The sequence below is a fragment of the Heterodontus francisci genome, unplaced genomic scaffold (genome assembly GCF_036365525.1).
Source record: "Heterodontus francisci isolate sHetFra1 unplaced genomic scaffold, sHetFra1.hap1 HAP1_SCAFFOLD_51_1, whole genome shotgun sequence".
In the NCBI taxonomy this organism is placed as follows: domain Eukaryota; kingdom Metazoa; phylum Chordata; class Chondrichthyes; order Heterodontiformes; family Heterodontidae; genus Heterodontus; species Heterodontus francisci.
Window position 1 is genome coordinate 2,176,469 of NW_027141937.1, and position 18,458 is coordinate 2,194,926.

General features: G+C 43.7%; 1 non-coding gene across 1 annotated transcript; it reads right to left on the reverse strand.

Moving 5' to 3' along the window:
• Window positions 1-11,444: 11,444 nt before the first annotated feature.
• trnam-cau (transfer RNA methionine (anticodon CAU)) lies at window positions 11,445-11,516 on the reverse strand. The gene has a single exon. It is a non-coding gene; the product is annotated as a tRNA-Met (tRNA).
• Window positions 11,517-18,458: the final 6,942 nt, after the last annotated feature.

Consider the following 18,458-nt stretch of genomic DNA (forward strand, 5'->3'; position numbering starts at 1 on the left):
AATACATGCAGATATGTTTCCACTTGTGGTGTTGTCTGAAACAAGAGCCAAAAATATAAAATCAACATTCATAAAACCAATGAGGAATTCATGAAAAAGGTATTTATGTAGTGAGTGGTTAGAATCTGGAATTTGCAACCACAGGGAGAGGTCGAGGCGATAATATCGATGCATTTAAGGGGAGGTGGAACAACTGTATGGGAAGAAAGGAATTGAGGGATATACATATGGGGCTTTATTTTTCTTTATTTGTGCATATGAAGCAGGGTGGCTTGAAATATGTGTAGAGCATCGAGCAGTTGGGACGATCCCAGTGCAGTGTTTTGTCTGGATGGATCTGCCCAGAACACTTGTGATGCAGGAGCTGGGAACTTCAGTACTTCAGTGGAGACAGATACTGACACTGGTTTTCATTTGTGGGTGTTTTTAATGATTATTAATTGCGAAATTAAATTCACCTCTTTGATATTTTGCACCTCCCCTGTTCTTGAGTTAAGACATATTTTTTCTTCATACAGGCAAATACTTGAAGGAATCGTGATGAATGTGATGGTTGCTGCACTCGAGGCACAAGGAACAGTGCAGCCAGCTCCTCTCACACACAGTAGGTACATTATCACTCAGAGTACAGAGGGATAGACAGTTCATCAGTTCCCTGGTCCCAGACTGCAGAAGTAGTCAGGCCCACATTGATCCCGAGTTCCAGAGACACACTTTCAATCCAACATTCAAACAAAGCAGGAGAGAAATAAGTTGTTTCCATTTCACCCCAATTCAGTCCCATTGACAGTCAGATACCTCAATCCCAGGTCAAAGTCACACTCATTAACAGATTGAAATACAATGTGTCAATCTAAATATAATGCAGACTTAGCTATCAATTAAATATCAGATAGAATTGGCACACAGTATTGATTGAATGGCACAGAATCTAACGTAATGCTGTACCCTGAGATTTAAATTAAATACCATACTCAAAGCTCACATGCATTCATGATAAAGGATGTTTAAACATCCCCATAGTGTACCCTGAGATACAAGTTACATACAAGTTCAACATTCATTGCAGAGAAAGTTTCTAAAGTGCTGAAAGATATTGTAACCTGAGACAAAAATTAGATACCAGCTCAGAACTCTCCCACACTGTGAAATGGAAAGATACAGAATCAATTCCATTAGTGTAGATCACTTTAAATCTGTTTCCCCCAGTCACTGACCTCTCTGCTAAGGTAAATAGGCCCTTCACTTCAACTCTATCCAGGCACCTCAAAATTTTGTATGTTTCAATGAGATTTCCCCTCAGCCTTCTCTGTGCCAAGGAGAACAGCCCCAGCCTATCCAGTCTTTCCTCATAGCTGCATTTTTCCAATCCCGGCAACATCCTCGTGAATCTCCTCTGTACCCTCTCTAGTGCAATTACATCCTTTCTGTAATAAGGTGATCAGAACTGCATACAGTATTCGTTGTGGCCTGACTAATGATTTATACAATTCCAGCATAACCTCCCTGCTCTTAAATCTATACCTCGACTAATAAAGGAAAGGATTCCATATGCCTTCTTACCACCTTAACGACCTGTCCTGCTACCTTCAGGGATCTGTGGACATTTACTCCAAGGTCCCTCACTTCCTCTACATCTCTCAGTCTTCTCCAATTAATTGTGTATTCCTTTGCCTTGTTTAACCTCCCCAAGTGCATCAACTCACACTTCTGAATTGAATTCCATTTGCCATTTTTCTGTCCATCTGACCAGACCATGAAGATCTTCCTGCAATCTACAGCTATCCTCTTTGCTATTTACCACACAGCCAATCTTTGTGCCATCTGCAAACTCATACCCCCTACATTTACATCCGTGAAGACTACATCAACTGCACTACCCTCATCTATCTTCCTTCTTAATTCTTCAAAATTTCGATCAAGTTGGTTAGACAAGATCTTCCCTTAACAAATCCATGCTGACTATCCTTGATTAATCTGTGCCTTTCGAAGTAACATTTTATCCTGTCTCTCAGAATAGATTCCAATAATTTGCCCACTACTGATGTTAGACTGACTGGCCTGTAATTATTTGGTCTCCCTCACTCCCTTTTTAAACAAAGGTACAATGTTAGCAGTCCTCCAATCCTCCATCACCACACCTGTATCCAGTGAGGTCTGGAAAATGATGATCAGCTCTTCTGCTATTTCCTCTCTTGCTTCTTTTAAACAGCCAGAGGTGCATTCCATCCGGCGCTCGTGATTTATCAACTTTCATATACACTAATCCCATTAATATGTCCTCTCTCCCTCTGTATGGATCACATCCATACTTCACACCCCTCTTCCTTATCTACAATATATGCATCTTCCCCCTCTTTTGTGAAGACAGATGCAAAGTATTTATTCAGAACAATGCCAGCATCTTCTGCTCTACACATAGGTTACCTTTTTGGTCTTTTCTGTGCCCTATTCTTTCCTTATTTATCCTTTTACTCTCAATGTATTGATAAAACATCTTTGGGTTCACCATAATTTTGATTGCCAATATTCTTTTATGCTCTCGCTTAACTTTCCTAATTTCAATGTTGATTTCCCCCCTCCACATTCTATACTCCTCTTGGCTTTCTGCAGTATTCAGTTCTCTGTGTTGGGCATAAACTTTCCTTTACTGCCTTATTATACCTGTAAACTCCTTGACATCCATGGGGCTCTAGATTTGGCCTTCCCACCCTTTTTCTTTGTGGGAACATGTTGACTCTGAACCCCTGGAATCTCCCCTTTGAATTCTTCCCACTGCTCTGACACTGATTTACCTTCAACTACCTGTTTTCAGTCCACTTTCGGTAAATCAATCTTCACCTTAGTAAAGTTGGTCTTACCCCAATTGAGAACTCTAACTCCTGTTCTGTCCTTGTCCTTTCCATAATTATATTAAAACTGACTGAATTATGATCACTACCACCAAATTGCTGTCCCACTGCCGCTCCTTCCACCTGCCCCTCTTCATTTCCTAAAACTAAGTCTAAAACTTCACCCTCTCTTGTTGGACTTGCTACATATTGGCTAAAAAAGTACTCCTGAATGCACCTCAAGAATTCTGCTCCCTCAATTCACTCTACACAAAAAATATCCCAGTTAATGTTTGGGTGGTACAAATCCCCCACTGTTACTGCCCTATTGTTCTTGCACTTCTCAGATATTTGCCTACATATCTGCTCTTCCATCTCCCTCTGACTGTTTAGGGGTCCATAGTACACTCCCAGCAGTGTGATTGCCTCTTTTTTGTTCCTCAGCTCAATCTATACGGTCTCATTTGATAAACCTTCCAACATATCATCCCTCCTCACAGCTGTAATAGTTTCTTTGACCAAAATTGCCACTCCCCCTCCTTTTTTATCCCCTTCCCTCTCACGTCTGAAAACCCTGTAACCAGGAAGATTGAGCTGCCACGCCTGTCACTCCTTTAGCCATGTTTGTGTAATAGCTATGATATCATACTGCCATGTGTCTAACTGTGCCCTGAGCTCATCTGCTTCATTTGCTATACTCCTTGCATTGATTTAGATATCCTTGAGCACTGACAACATTTTTTGTTTTGAAGTTTCTAATCAGTGTTTCCTCTCTCTTCCAGACTCCATTAATTTTCTGCCTTCCATTTTCATTTCTGATCTGACTCTACCTTCCAGTCCCCATCTCCCTGCCAAACTAGTTTAAACCCTCCCCAACAGCACTAGCAAAACATCCTGCAAGGAACTCCGTCCTGGCTCGGTTCAGGTGCAACCCGTCCAACCTGTCCCAAAAATCTAAAGTCCTCCCTCCTGCATCATCTTTCCAGCCACACGTTCATCTGCCTTATCCATCTATTCCTGTACATTCATCTGTCTTATCCATCTATTCCTGTACTCACTTGCACGTGGCACTGGGAGTAATCCGGAGATTATTACTTTTGATGTCCTGCTTGCCAATTTCTTACCTCACTCCCTAAGTTCTGACTGCAGCACAACATCCTTATATCTACCTATGTTGTTGGTTCTGATGTGGACTACCACTGCTGGCTGTTCACCCTCCCGCTTCAGGGTGCTCTGCAACTGCTCAATGACATCCTTGACCCTGGCACCAGGGAGCCAACACTCCATTCCTGGATTCACGTCTGTGGCCATAGAAACACCTGATTGTTCCCTTGACGATTGAATCACCTATCACTATGGCTTTTCCAGTCTTCCCTGTACTCCCCTTTGCAGCTGAGTCACCCATGGTGTCATGGACTTGGCTCCGGCTGCACTCCCCAGGTGAAGCATCATTGTCCTCTGTATTCAGAACTGAATACCTGCTGGAGAGTGAGACGCACTCGGGGTGTCCTGCACTACCTGCCTGATTCTTTTTGACTGCCTGGTGGTCACCCATTCCCTCTCTCCCTGCATACTCTTAAGCTGTGGGGTGACCACATCTATAAACGTGTTATCTATGTACAAAGAACAAACAACAGTACAGCACAGGAACAGGCCATTCGGCCCTCCAAGCCCGCGCCGATCTTGATGCCTGTCTAAACTAAAACCTTCTGCACTTCAGGGGACCGTATCCCTCTCTTCCCATCCTATTCATGTATTTGTCAAGATGCCTCTTAAACGTCGCTATCTTCCCTGCTTCCAACACCTTCCCCGGCAGCAAGTTCCAGGCACTCACCACCCTCTGTGTAAAGAACTTGCCTCGCACATCCCCTCTAAACTTTGCCCCTCTTGCCTTAAACCTATGTCCCCTCGTAACTGACTCTGCCGCCCTGTGAAAAAGCTTCTGACTATCCACTCTGTCTCTGCCACTCATAACTTTGTCAACCTCTATCATGTCGCCCCTCCACCTCCATTCTCAGTTTTGGGAAAAATAGAGTATATGACTGTATCAGTAAATAGGAAAAGTTAAAATATGTTGTGACCAGTGGAGACGTGTGATGAGAATAAACAGATCCTCCTCTGATTTCAACTACACAAGCATTTGTGGTTTTTCTCTGTAGCTTAGTTGGTTGAAGCACCTGTCCAGAAAACAGAAGAGCCTGGGTTCAACTCCCAACAGAGCCTTATTTCACATTTGTGATAGGCTTTGGAAGTTTCCTTGTCAATCATTCATATCTCTGTTTTGTGAACTTGAACTTGGAATTCAAATTACATGATGAATTTCAGTCACAGGAGAAAACAGCCTTTGTGAAGGATGTGAGTTGGGAATGGCTGTTCCTCCTTGTCCAGAAATTCAGTGCTGATACGCCAAAGGCAACTTCTTTGACACAAATTTGTTCACGGTTACATTCAATCTGGAAAACAGCTCGACATTAATCTCACTGAAGGAAAGTGTGACTGCGTTGTATGTTTCAGAGTGTTTGTGTCGTTATGTGTTGCTTTTAACCGAGACTGGGGACATGACGCGAGTGGGAAGGTTGATCCGAGGTTTGGAATATTTGTCAATCAGGAACAAGAAAAATCAAAGGAACCAAATAAGAAAACCTATGTCCCGTGGGTATTGAGAGACGGTGAGAAGATATTAAACTTTGTTCCATTCAATCCGGCTGCGATGAACTTTGAATTTTTCCGCCTTTTATAAACATTATTTGAAGGGTCTCTAACAATGTTCAGTGTTGAGGAGAGTGGGGTCTGGGTGAGCAGCTGCTGAGTGTGACAGGGTCAGGACTGGATGCAGGAAGTTCTCTGACACTCTCTCTCCCTCTCTCTCTCTGATGGCTTTGAGTTGATTTTCAAGTGTTTGAATAAATGAAGGAAGTTCCCTCCACCCATTTGTTTGGACAGACAGTGCAGTATAAGGATGTAAAGGGTTAATGCTGAAGATAGTGGGATCAACCCCTCCCACTGTCAGAGTGATGATGTAACAGTCACATGAGATGAGGTTTGGGAGAAGAGAGAGCAGCACCAAGGATGCAAGCTAAAGAGGTTTGATGAATGTGTATATAGTATTGTGTAAATTAGAAAAGAGTTCTTAGTTCTTACAGCAGGAAATGTGTCCAGAAAATATTCAGGAGTCGGAATGCAGATATTAACTCCAAGTGACAGTTCTGGGTTCATTTAACAAAAAAAAGGTAGCGAATAATATTGCTCACCGATTGAAATCCCCCAGTGAGGAGACAGTTAAACAGGTGATCTGTTGGGGGCATCCTTCGATCCAAGGTTTCGGCAGCATTTAATCTCCCTTTTTGGTGAAATTCTCTGTTATTTGCATCTTTTTTTAATCAGCTTTCATGGGTGAGTGAAAAACTCAAAAAAACTGAACAGTTCCATTCTTCCTTCTTCCCATCAGTTTCTCTTTTCTGTCTCAGATCAAAATAATGATGAGAATCCCAATTTAATCTGCTGTTTCTGGTGTTTTATCCATTCCAATCAAAATTCAACATTCCAATCAAATCTATTTGTTATTCCACAGTGTCTCTCCATGTGTTTTATTCTGTTGTATTCTCTCACAGTCTGTTTGATGATCAATGTTACATCTCAGTCTCTGTTCTGGTGAAGATCAGAATCAGTGTTATCTGTTTGCACCACCCGACAAGTCGGCCTGAGGCTGTGTCTCATCGATAATGTGGAGTTAGGAACATCGAAACATCGGAGCAGGAGTCGGCCATTCAGCCCATCGAGACTGCCCCGCCATTCAATATGATCTTGGCTGAACATCCACTTCAATGCCCTTTTTCCCACACTTTCCTCATATTCCCTTATGTCATTTGTATTTACAAATCTGTCAATCTCTGCTTTAAACATACTCAACGACTGAGCTTCCACAGCCCTCTGGGGTAGAGAATTCCAAAGATTCACAACCCTCTGAGTAACAACATTTCTCCTCATCTCTGTCCTAAGTGGCTTCCCCCTTATTTTGAAATTGTGTCCCCTGATTTTCGACTCCCCAACCAGGTGAAACATCTTAGCTGCATCTACCCTGACTGTCCTTTAAGTATTTTGTGGGTTTCAATGGGATCACCTCTCATTCTTCAAAACTCTAGAGAAGACAGCCCCAGTTTCCACAATCTCTCTTCATAGGACAATCCCACAATCCCAGGAACAAGTCTGATGAACCTTCGTTGAACTCCCTCCATGGCAATAATATCCTGCCTAAGGTAAGGAGACCAAAACTGTACACAGTACTCCAAGTGCGGTCTAACCAGGGTTCTATACAATTGAAGCAAGAATTCACTACTCCTGTACTCAAATCCTCTTGTGATAAAGGCTAACATACTATTAGCCTTCCTAATTGCTTGCTGCACCTGCATGTTAGCTGTCAGTGACTTATTGACATGGACACCCAGATCACCCTTATATTCTATAACTCAGTTAATAAAGGAAAGGATTCCATATACCTGCTGAACCACCTTGTTGACCTGGACTGCTACTTCAGGAATCTGTGGACATTCACTCCAACGTCCCTCACTTCCTCTACACCATTCAGTGTTTTCCCATTAATTGTGGATTCCTTTGCCTTTTTTGACGATTGCTCTCGCTGTTCCCTGCTCTCCGAGTGAACTCTTGCTCCCTCTCTCTCCTGGGCTCTTGATGCTCCATTCTGCTCTCACTGTTTCCCACTCTCTTAATGTATCAATATTTGTTTGCCTTGTGTTTAATTTAAAATATGGATTAACTGTATTTTACAGTTGTCGGTTTTATTTGGTAGTCCTGCACAAGTTGTGGATTGGTATTTAATATTTAGCTCTGTGAAAACGATTGCGAATGAAAATATAACTTTCAATCTTATACATGGTCTGTTCTGCAAGCTCCAAGTCCTTCATTTTGTAGTAATGGAATTGATACTGTATCTTTCAGTCTTAATCTCTGTTGGATTTTTGAACTGGTATGTAATGCATAACTTGGTCTAACGTTCCAATGTACATTATTGGGATTCAAAGGATGATAGGAAATAGGGGCATTAGGCCATTCAGCCCATCAAGCCTGCTCCAACATTCAAACAGATCGTGACTGATCATCTACCTCTACGCCATTTTCCCTGCTATCTCCATATCCCTTGATCTTGTTAGTATTTAGAAATCTATCGATTTCTGTCTTGAATATGTTCAATGATTGATCTTCCACAGCCCACTGGGATAAAGAATTCCACAGATTTCCCACCCACTGAGTAAAGAAATTCCTGCTCATCTCAGTCTCAAATGGCCTGCCCTTATTCTGAGTCTGTGTCCCCTTGTTCTAGACTCACCAGACAGAGGAAACATCCTATCCATATCTACCCTGTCACACCCTGTAAGAATTTTGTAAGTTTCAATGAGATCACCTTTCATTCTTCGAAACTCCAGAGAATTTCGGCCCAGTTTCTGCAGTCTCTCATCATAAGACAATCCCACCATCCCAGGGGATTAGTCCGGTGAATCTCTGTTGCACTCCCTCTGTGACAAGTCTATCCTTCCTTCAATAAGGAAACCAAAATAGTACAGAATATTCCAGGTGCAGTCTCAGCCAGACTTTATACAATTGAAGCAATACATCTTTGACCATGTACTCAAATCCCCTTTCAATGAAGCCAACATACCATTTGCCTTCCTAATTGCTTTCTGCACCTGCACACTAGCTTTTAGTGTCTCATGAACAAGGACACCCAGGTACCTTTGGACATCGACACTTCTCAACCTCTCACCATTTAAGAAATACTCTGTCTTTCTGTTTATTCTCCCAAAGTGGAGAAATTCACACTTATTCACATTATATTCCATCTGCCATGTTCTTGCCCATTCCCTTAGCCTGTCCAAATCCCCTTGAAGCCTCCTTGCATTCATTCTGTACCTTTCAATCATGCAAATTTTGTCTGTTCTGTTTCAAGGTTTATATTTAAAATGTAACCATGGTGACAGAGTTTATTTAGATCTAATGATGGGTTTGTTTTTGGACTGTGATTGATGTATCAACCTGTCAGCTGTATTGAATTGGAGTGAAATGGAAACAACTTCTGTCTCTCCTGCTGTTGTTTGACTGTTGGATTGAAAATGTGTCTCTCGACTTTGGGATCAGTGTCTGTCTGACTACTTCTTTTGTTTGTTCCAGTGGAACTGATGAGCTGGCAGTATCTCTGTGCTTTGGGAGTGATCCTGTACCGACTGTGTGTTGGAACGAGCTCGCTGCACTTTTCCTTGTGTCCAAGAATCACCACATCCAGTCAGGTTCCTTCATGTATTTTCCTGCAGGAATGAAAGAACTGGTGAGATAGAAGATACAAAAGCGATCAATGTAATCGTCCCAATAATAATCATTATGAACAATCACAAAATGAAAACCAAGAACACAAACAGTGTCAGTGTCTGACTCCACTGCAGTACTGCAGTATTCAGCTTCTGTTTACCAGGTGTTTGCAGTGGTTTTACAACACGTTTGTGACATTCAGAAACAACACAAGCCCTGCACTGCTCAATGACTGGGACTGTCCGATAGAGCAGTGACCTTTACACAGTCACATTTCTATTTCAACTGAAAACAAGCAGCCACTATTTAAAACATGCCTTTCACACTTCTCACCTGGTGTCTGCAATAAACGCTCGTTATTTTGCGGCTATTTTTCCGCCACTGTTCACGATCCAACAAACAGTGAGAGACTGGAACTAAAGCAGGAAAATTCCCTCTCCTTTGGGTGGTAAAATTGTCAGTGATTTTCAATAGTGATTTCTTCCCATTGTGTCTCCCTGAGCCTGTACAGACACTGTCCGAGAATGAACTCTCCCTTCCCCGTGTCCCCGGCTCACTCCATGTTCCGGGAGCAGCTCCTGCTCCACAGTGTCTGTTGCAAACACTCCCCGACTCCCCCTCAACTTCCCACCACTCAATGCTAATCTCTGAGCACATCTGCAGACACGCTCCCAAAGCAGTGGCTGCTGGAAGCAGATGCTGTTTGTTCCCTTCCCCCGGGCCCGGGAAGTCTCCATTAGCAGCTGATTTAAAGCATCTTCCCCTGATTGAGTGAATGGCCTCACAGACTGGGTTGGGGAAAGGATGCGCATGCGCTCCACTCCTCATTGTGACGTCCCACAGGGGGCGGAGCAACACCGCGCGTGCGCAGATCTTTGCAGCAATTCAGCATTCAAACATCAATGGGAACTTTCCCCATTTCACCCTCATCAAAGTCCCAAAGAAAGTGAAGAGGGGCTTGGACTGGCGGGAGGGAGGGGCGGGGTAGGGGGAACCTAGAACCCAGAAAGCTGCCCACTTGCCCCATTTAGATGCTCAATTTGCGGTCATTCCCTGCAGGGGGTTTGTTATTATTGAGCCCCTCCTGGTAAAACAATCCGGTAGAAAGAGGGGAGAAAGGAGGGAGCCGGTGTGTTTGCTGGGACCTTGCAGAATTCATTTCAGCAGCAAAAGTCCCGGGTTATATTAACCCACCACAAGAGAGTGGTGGGTGCATGGAATGCACTGCCAGCGGTGGTAGTAGAAGCAGATACATTAGGGACATTTAAGCGTCTCTTGGATAGGTACATGGATGATAGTAGAATTAAGGGTATGTAGGTAGTTTTGATCTTAGATTAGAGATACAGCACTGAAACAGGCCCTTCGGCCCACCGAGTCTGTGCCGAACATCAACCACCCATTTATACTAATCCTACACTAATCCCATATTCCTACCAAACATCCCCACCTGTCCCTATATTTCCCTACCACCTACCTATACTAGTGACAATTTATAATGGCCAATTTACCTATCAACCTGCAAGTCTTTTGGCTTGTGGGAGGAAACCGGAGCACCCGGAGAAAACCCACGCAGACACAGGGAGAACTTGCAAACTCCACACAGGCAGTACCCGGAATCAAACCCGGGTCCCTGGATCTTAGAGTAGGTTAAAGTTTCGTCACATCATCGTGGGCCAAAGGGCCTGTACTGTGCTGTACTGTTCTATGTTCTATAACACAGGTGTTGGGAGGCTCAGCCTGGCTACGCAATGTTACAAGGACGCTGAGTGACACCATCGACAACGAGACAGAGAGGAAAACACACAGAAAACGAATAGACTGTGAGGAAGCAAAAGTGAGGAACGGAGAGAGAGAGACTGACAACGAAACTGAGATGGAGAAACAAGGCATTTGTATGATTGTGCTCTCCCTGTTGTCTAAAGGTATTTCCTGTTGTGTAAATATGTTTTCTGTTGTGTAAAGATGTACCCTGTTGTTGTGTAAAGGTTTTCCCTGTTATTGTTTTATTTTCTGTTCCTGACCGTCTCCTCACTGTGACCATTTGTCCTGGTTTTCTTGTGGCCAACATCACCATCTGTTGGTGGAGAGGAGACTCTGCAGGAAGGGGTTGACAAAGTGGGAGAGACTCGGCTGGTCCGTGTTTGCAGCTTGTGTTCGTGTGAGCAAAAGTGATTTGTTGCTGATTGATGTGTTCACTAGAAGGAAAAAGCTGATTGCAATCGAGCGCATCTTGTTATTGTGGGGAAACACTTGATATTTTGAAAGTGAACAGTTGGTGTTACTACCAAACATAAATAGCAGAGAATGGTTTCGATCCATCGACCTCTGGGTTATGGGCCCAGCACGCTTCCGCTGCGCCACTCTGCTAACTGCTGACTTCATTTTTAGCTGCCCGTTAGTGAAATATGTTCATTTCCCCCAATGTTTTTATAAAAATAGGATTGCGGTGGGATTTCTCAAGAATCCCGGACTCAGCAACACACGTGCTGACGGACTCACCCTCACTGCACAATGACACAAGGACACTGAGTAACAGCACCGACAATGAGGCAGGCAGAGAAAGACACACAGAAAACCAGGAAGGGATTATCAGGACTCAGAAAGGAACAGACAGAGAAAGACACAGAAAACCAGGAAGATATTATCAGGACCCAGAAAGGAACAGACAGAGAAAGGTACTGAGGAAACCAGCAAGAGACAGCGAAAGACTGATGTTTTATGTAATTGTGTTCTCTGTTGTGTAAGGATGTTCCCTGTGTTCTTTTAAAGATATTTCCTGCTGTGTAATATGTTCTCTGTTGTGTTACTGTATTCGCTGTTGTGTGAAGATGTTCTCTGTTATTGTGTAAAATGGTTCCCTGTTGGGTAAAGATCTTCTCTGTTGTGTAAATATGATCCATCTTGTGTAAAAGTGTTCCCGGTTGTTTAAATATGTTCCCTGCTCTGTAATGTAGAGCTGAGTCTGCACTAATGGAATTGCTACAGTATCTTCCAGTCTGATACTGGATGAGGTCTGGAATGTGATCCAACGCACAGTCTATACAAATTGAATTGCTATTGTATCTTTTAGTTTCACAATCCGGGGGAGTTTTAAACTGAATTATCAGTTTGGATCTCAGGTTATACTATCTTTCAGATTCTCTCAATCTGATATCGCACTTGAGATTTAGACTTAAGAAAGGATGTACTGGCATTGGAGGAGTTCAAAAGAGATTCACTCAGCTGATTCCTGGGATGAAGGGGTTGACTTATCAAGAACGGCTAAACAGGTTATTCATTCGTGTTTAGAAGAATGAGGGGTGATCTTTTTGATACGTACAAGATTCTGAGGGGGCTTAACAGGGTGAAGAAGGGTCTCTGACCTGAAACATTAACTCTGCTTCTCTCTTCACAGATGCTGCCAGACCTGCTGAGTATTTCCAGCATTTCTTGTTTTTATTAACAGGGTAGATGTTGAGAAAATGTTTCCACTAGTGGGGGAATCCCAAACTAGGCGACATAGTTACAGAATAAGGGGACACTCATTTAAACTGAGATGCAAAGGAATTTCTTCTCTCAGTGGGTAGTGAATGTCTGGAATTCTCTACCCCAGACAGTATTGGAGGCTAAATCACTGAAAGTATTTAAAGAGGATGTAAATAGATTTTTGAAATATTGGAGAGTTGAGGGCTATGAAGAGCTGGCATGAAAGAGGAGTTGAGGTCTGGGGCAGATCAGCCATGATCTTACTGAATGGCGAGGCAGGCTTGAGGGGCCGAATGGCCTACTCCTGCTCCTATTTCTTCTGTTCTTATGTTATGTTATATCTAATGTATATGTCAGGATGCACTATGGGAATTAATACTGAAACTTATAAACTCATAATGTGTGTAAATATTGGGCTGATATTTAACTTGAATCTCAGAGTACATTATTGTGGTTAATTCTGTAAGTTTGAAAAGGGAACTCTGTGCCATAATGAAAACAAGAAATGCTGGAAATACTCAGCAGGTCAGGCAACATCTGTACAGAGAGAAGCAAAGTTAACGTTTCAGGTCAGTGATCTTTCAGATGCTGCCAGACCTTTTGAAAGTCCATGTACACCACATCAACAGCATTGCCCTCATCAACCCTCTGTTACCTCATCAAAAAACTACAGCAGGACAGTTAAACATGATTTTCCGTTTAGAAATCCATGCTGGCTTTCTTGAATTAACCCACATTTGTCCATGGGACTATTAATTTTGTCCCAAATTATTCTTTCGAGAAGTTTTCCCACCTCCAAAATTGAACTGACTGGGGAGTGAAATGAGGTGAGTTGCTCCAACAGAGAGACAGCACGGGTTCGACAGGCCGAATGGCCTCCTTCTGTGCTGCAGCCATTCTATGATTGTATGATTCTCGCAACAACTGTTGCTGGAGAGGCAGTGATGCAGGAATGGGTTGACAGAAAGGGGAAAGTCTGGGCTGATGTGTGTTCGTGTTTGTGAATAAAGGTGATTTGGAAGCTGTGTTCCAAACTGAAGTGTTTACTGGAAGGAAGAAGTTGATGTAAATAAAGAGTAAAACGTGTTAAGATGAAGTGTGGTGTGATTGGGGATAGCAGTAAATATTGTGTTGGTGAATTATTTGTGTTAATAAACTTCCACTGCGCCCTCTGCTGCAGGCTGCTGTTTATATCCAGCTGTGTATTAGTGCTGTGTGTTAACGAGATACATGTTTGTTTCAACGCTGTTTATAAAGCAATAGCATTGCACTCAAACAGTCCCAGACATAGCAACACACGTACAAAAGCAAAATACTGCGGATGCTGGAAATCTGAAACATAAACAGAAAATGCTTGAAATAGTCAGCAGGTCTGGCAGCATCTGTGGAGAGAGAACAAAGTTAATGTGAACTAACGAAACAGACATGAACTGTTAACTGTTTCTCTCTGCACAGATGCTGCCAGACCAACTGAGCATTTCCAGCATTTTCTGTTTTTATTGCAGCAACACAGGTGTTGGGAGGCTCAGCCTGGCTACACAATGTTACAAGGACTCTGAGTAACACCATCGACAACGGGACAGAGAGAAAAACACATAGAAAACCAAGAATAGACTGTGAGGAAGCAAAAGTGAGGGACAGAGAGAGAGAGACAACGAGACTGAGATGGAGAAACAAGGCATTTGTATGATTGTATTCTCCCTGTTGTCTAAAGGTATTTCGTAGTGTGTAAATATGTTTTCTGTTGTGTAAAGATGTACCCTGTTGTTGTGTAAAGGTTTTCCCTGTTATTGTTTCATTTTCTGTTACTGACCGTCTCCTCACTGTGACCATTTGTCCTGGTTTTATTGTGGCCAACATCACCATCTGGTGGTGGAAAGGAGGCTCTGCAGGAAGAGGTTGACAAAGTGGGAGAGACTCGGCTGGTCCGTGTTTGCAGCTTGTGTTCGTGTGAGCAAAAGTGATTTGTTACTGATTGATGTGTTCACGAGAAGGAAGAATCTGATTGCAATCGAGTGCCTTCGGAAGCATCTTGTTATTATGGGTAAATACTTGATGTTTTGAAAGTGAACTGTTTGTGTTATTTCCCCAATGTTTTTATAAAAATAGGATTGCAGTCAGATTTCTCAAGAATCCCGGACTCAGCAACACACGTGCTGACGGACTCACCCTCACTGCGCAATGACACAAGGACACCGAGTAACAGCACCGACAATGAGGCAGGCAGAGAAAGACACACAGAAAACCAGGAAGAGATTATCAGGACTCAGAAATGAACAGACAGAAAGGTACTGAGCAAACCAGCAAGAGACCGCGAGAGACTGATGAACACCACTTGGAGGGAGCACTGAGGGTGGCAAGGGCACAGAATGTAGTCTGGCTGGGGGATTTCAATGTCCATCACCATGAGTGGCTCGGTAGCACCACTACTGACCATGCTGGCCAAGTCCCAATGGACACAGCTGCTCGATTGGGTCTGCAGTAGGTGGTGAGGGAACTAACAAGAGGGAAAAACATACTTGACCTCATCCTCACCAATCTGCCTGCCGCAGATGCATCAGTCCATGACAGTATTGGTAGGAGTGACCACTGCACAGTCCTTGTGGAGATGATGTCCCGTCTTCACATTGAGGATACCCTCTATCGTGTTGTGTGCCACTACCACTGTGCTAAATGGGATAGATTTTGAACAGATCTAGCAATGTATAACTGGGCATCCATGAGGTGCTGTGGACCATTAGCAGCAGCAGAATTGCAGTCAACCACATTCTATAAACTCATGGCCCGGCATATTCCCCCACTCTAACATTACCAACAAGCTGGGGGATCAACCCTAATTCAATGAAGAGTGCAGGAGGGCATGCCAGGATAAGCACCAGGCATACCTTGAAATGAGGCGTCAGCCTGATGAAGCTACAGCCCAGGACTACTTTCATGCCAAACAGCAGAAGCAGCATGTAATAGACAGGGCTAAGTGATCCCACAACCAACGGATCAGATCTACACCCTGCCACATCCAATGATGAATGGTGGTGGACAATTAAACAACCAACAGGAGGAGGTGGCTCCACAAATATCCAAAACCTCAATGATGGGGGAGCCCAGCACATCAGAGCAAGACAAGGATGGAGAATTTGCGACAATCTTCAACCAGAAGTGCCGGGTTGATGATCCATCTCGGCCTCCTTCTCAAGTCCCCAGCATCACAGATGCCAGTCTTCAGCTAATTCGATTCACTCAACGTGATATCAAGAAACGACTGAAGGCACTGGATACAGCAAAGGCAACAGGCCCTGACAATATTCCAGCAATAGTACTGAAGACCTGTGCTCCAGAACTTGCCGCGCCCCTAGCCAAGCTGTTCCAGTACAGGTACAATACTGGCATCTACCCGGCAATGTGGAAAATTGCCCAGGTATGTCCTGTACACAAAAAGCAGGACAATTCCAACCCAGCCAATTACTGCCTCATCAGTCTACTCTCAATCATCAGTATAGTGATGGAAGATGTCATCGACGGGGCACTTGCTTTGCAATAACCTGTTCAGTGACGCTCAGTTGGGTTCCGCCAGGGCCATTCAGCTCCTGACCTCATTACAGCCTTGGTTCGAACAAGGACAAAAGAGCTGAACTCAAGAGGTGAGGTGAGAGTGTCTGCCCTTGACATCAAGGTAGCATTTGACTGAGTATGGCATCAAGGAGCCAGAGCAAAACTGGAGTCAATGGGAATCAAGAGGAAAACTCTCCACTGGTTGGAATCGTACCGAGCACAAAGGAAAATGGTTGTGATTGTTGGAGGTCAATCATCTCAGCTCCAGGACATTACTGCTGGAGTTCCTCCGGGTAGTATCCTCGGCCCAACCTTCTTCACTCCTTCATCAGTGACCTTCCTTCAATCATAAGGTCAGAAGTGGGGATGTTCACTGATGATTGCAAAATTTAGCACCATTCGCGACTCCTCAGATACTGAACAGGACCATGTAGAAATGCAGCAAGACCTGGACAATATCCAGGCTTGGGCTGACAAGTGGCAAGTAACATTCGCTCCACACAAGTGCCAGGCAATGACCATCTCGAACAAGAGAGAATCTAACGATCTCCCATTGACATTCAACGGCATTACGATCGCTGAATCCCCCACTATCAACTTCCTAGGGGTTCCCATTGACCAGAAACTGAACTGGAGTAGCCTTATAAATAGTGTGACAACATGAGCTGGTCAGAGGGTAGGAAGCATGCGGTGAGTAACTCATCTCCTGACTCCCCAAGCCTGTCCACCATTTACAAGGCACAAGTCTGGAGTGTGATGGAATACTATCCACTTGCCCGGATGGGTGCAGCTCCAACAACATTCAAGAAGCTCGACACCATCCAGGACAAAGCAACACGCTTGATTGGCACCTCGTCCACAACATTCACTCCCTTCACCACTGACGTACAGTGGCAGCAGTGTGTACCATCGACAAGATGCACTGCAACAATGCACCAAGGCTACTCAGGCAGCACCTTCCAAACCTACATCCTCTACTGCCTAGAAGGAGAAGGACAGCAGATGCATGGGAACACCACCACCTGAAAGTTCTCCTCCAAGCTACACATCATCCTGACTTGGAACTATATCGCCATTCCTTCACTGTCGCTGGGTAAAAATCCTTTAACTCCCTTCCTAATAGCACTGTGGGTGTACCTACCCCACATGGACTGCAGTGGTTCAAGAAGGAAGCTCACCACCACCTTCTCATGAGCAATTAGGGATGGACTATAAATGCTGGCCTGGCTGGTGACGTCCACATCCCATGAAACAAATAATTAAATACAATAACAGCTCATCTCAATTCCTAGTATTTCTAAATCCCACCAGTCCAACATAAGCTGAACAATTATTGCATGTTGTGATTGACGGTCTGGTCTGTAAACTGCACTGTATCACAGATTGCTGACATTTGCTAACTGGAAGTGAGAACTGCAAAATCGGGACAGTAGTTCACATAGTCTGTCAGTGTGAAAGAATCAGGCAATGTGAGGTAATAGCATTTGTCTGTAAATGTTACACTCATATTGCTTTATAATTTTATATTGAAAATAAAAGTAATCATTTCGTGAAAATAGTGACATGTTGTCCAAACTTTGGTAGCCAGTTGTTTTCGTCTTGCACTCAGCAGGGCAATCCGCAAGAATACCAATTTAAGGGAAAACAACAACTTTCTTCTGTATGAGAAGAGAGTGCTGATTGGTTGGCAAGTGAACTCTGATTGGTCGAGGCATTGCCATTCAGAATGCACCAGTTTATGATAACTGACAGATAACTGCCCAGCTTTGTTTGAAATTTAAACCAGGCAGCTTGACTCTGATTGGTCGAGGCATTGCCCTGTGGAATGAGCCAGTGAATGGCTGTCACTTATTTTGTTTAGCTGAAACAGGCACAACATGTGTGCATGTTCTTTCTGTCTGCAAAGAACAGGGCCCCGTGTATTAATATATGCAGCTTACAGTACACACCAATGCACCACACTGCGAGCCCTGCTGACAGTCTCAAATCAGTTGTCAGTGTAATTCTTAGCACACTGAGAATTATTTAGCAAATGTTGTCCTATTGTGGAATCACATCTCATGTTGGATACTGTGTTTTGAGTTTTGCAAGTACGGGTTGGTTGGGTAGGGCCCATTGCGAACAGCGGAAGGGACATGTTATTTGATACAATCCGCCAGTTTTGGGATGTACGGTCTAGAAACCTAGCATCACACTGGTATTGAAATTCATATATCACGTTACTTATTTGTGTGATAGGCAGGACGTCTCTTTTGCTTGACAGCAGCATCCTCTTCGTGGCGAACACCACACTTG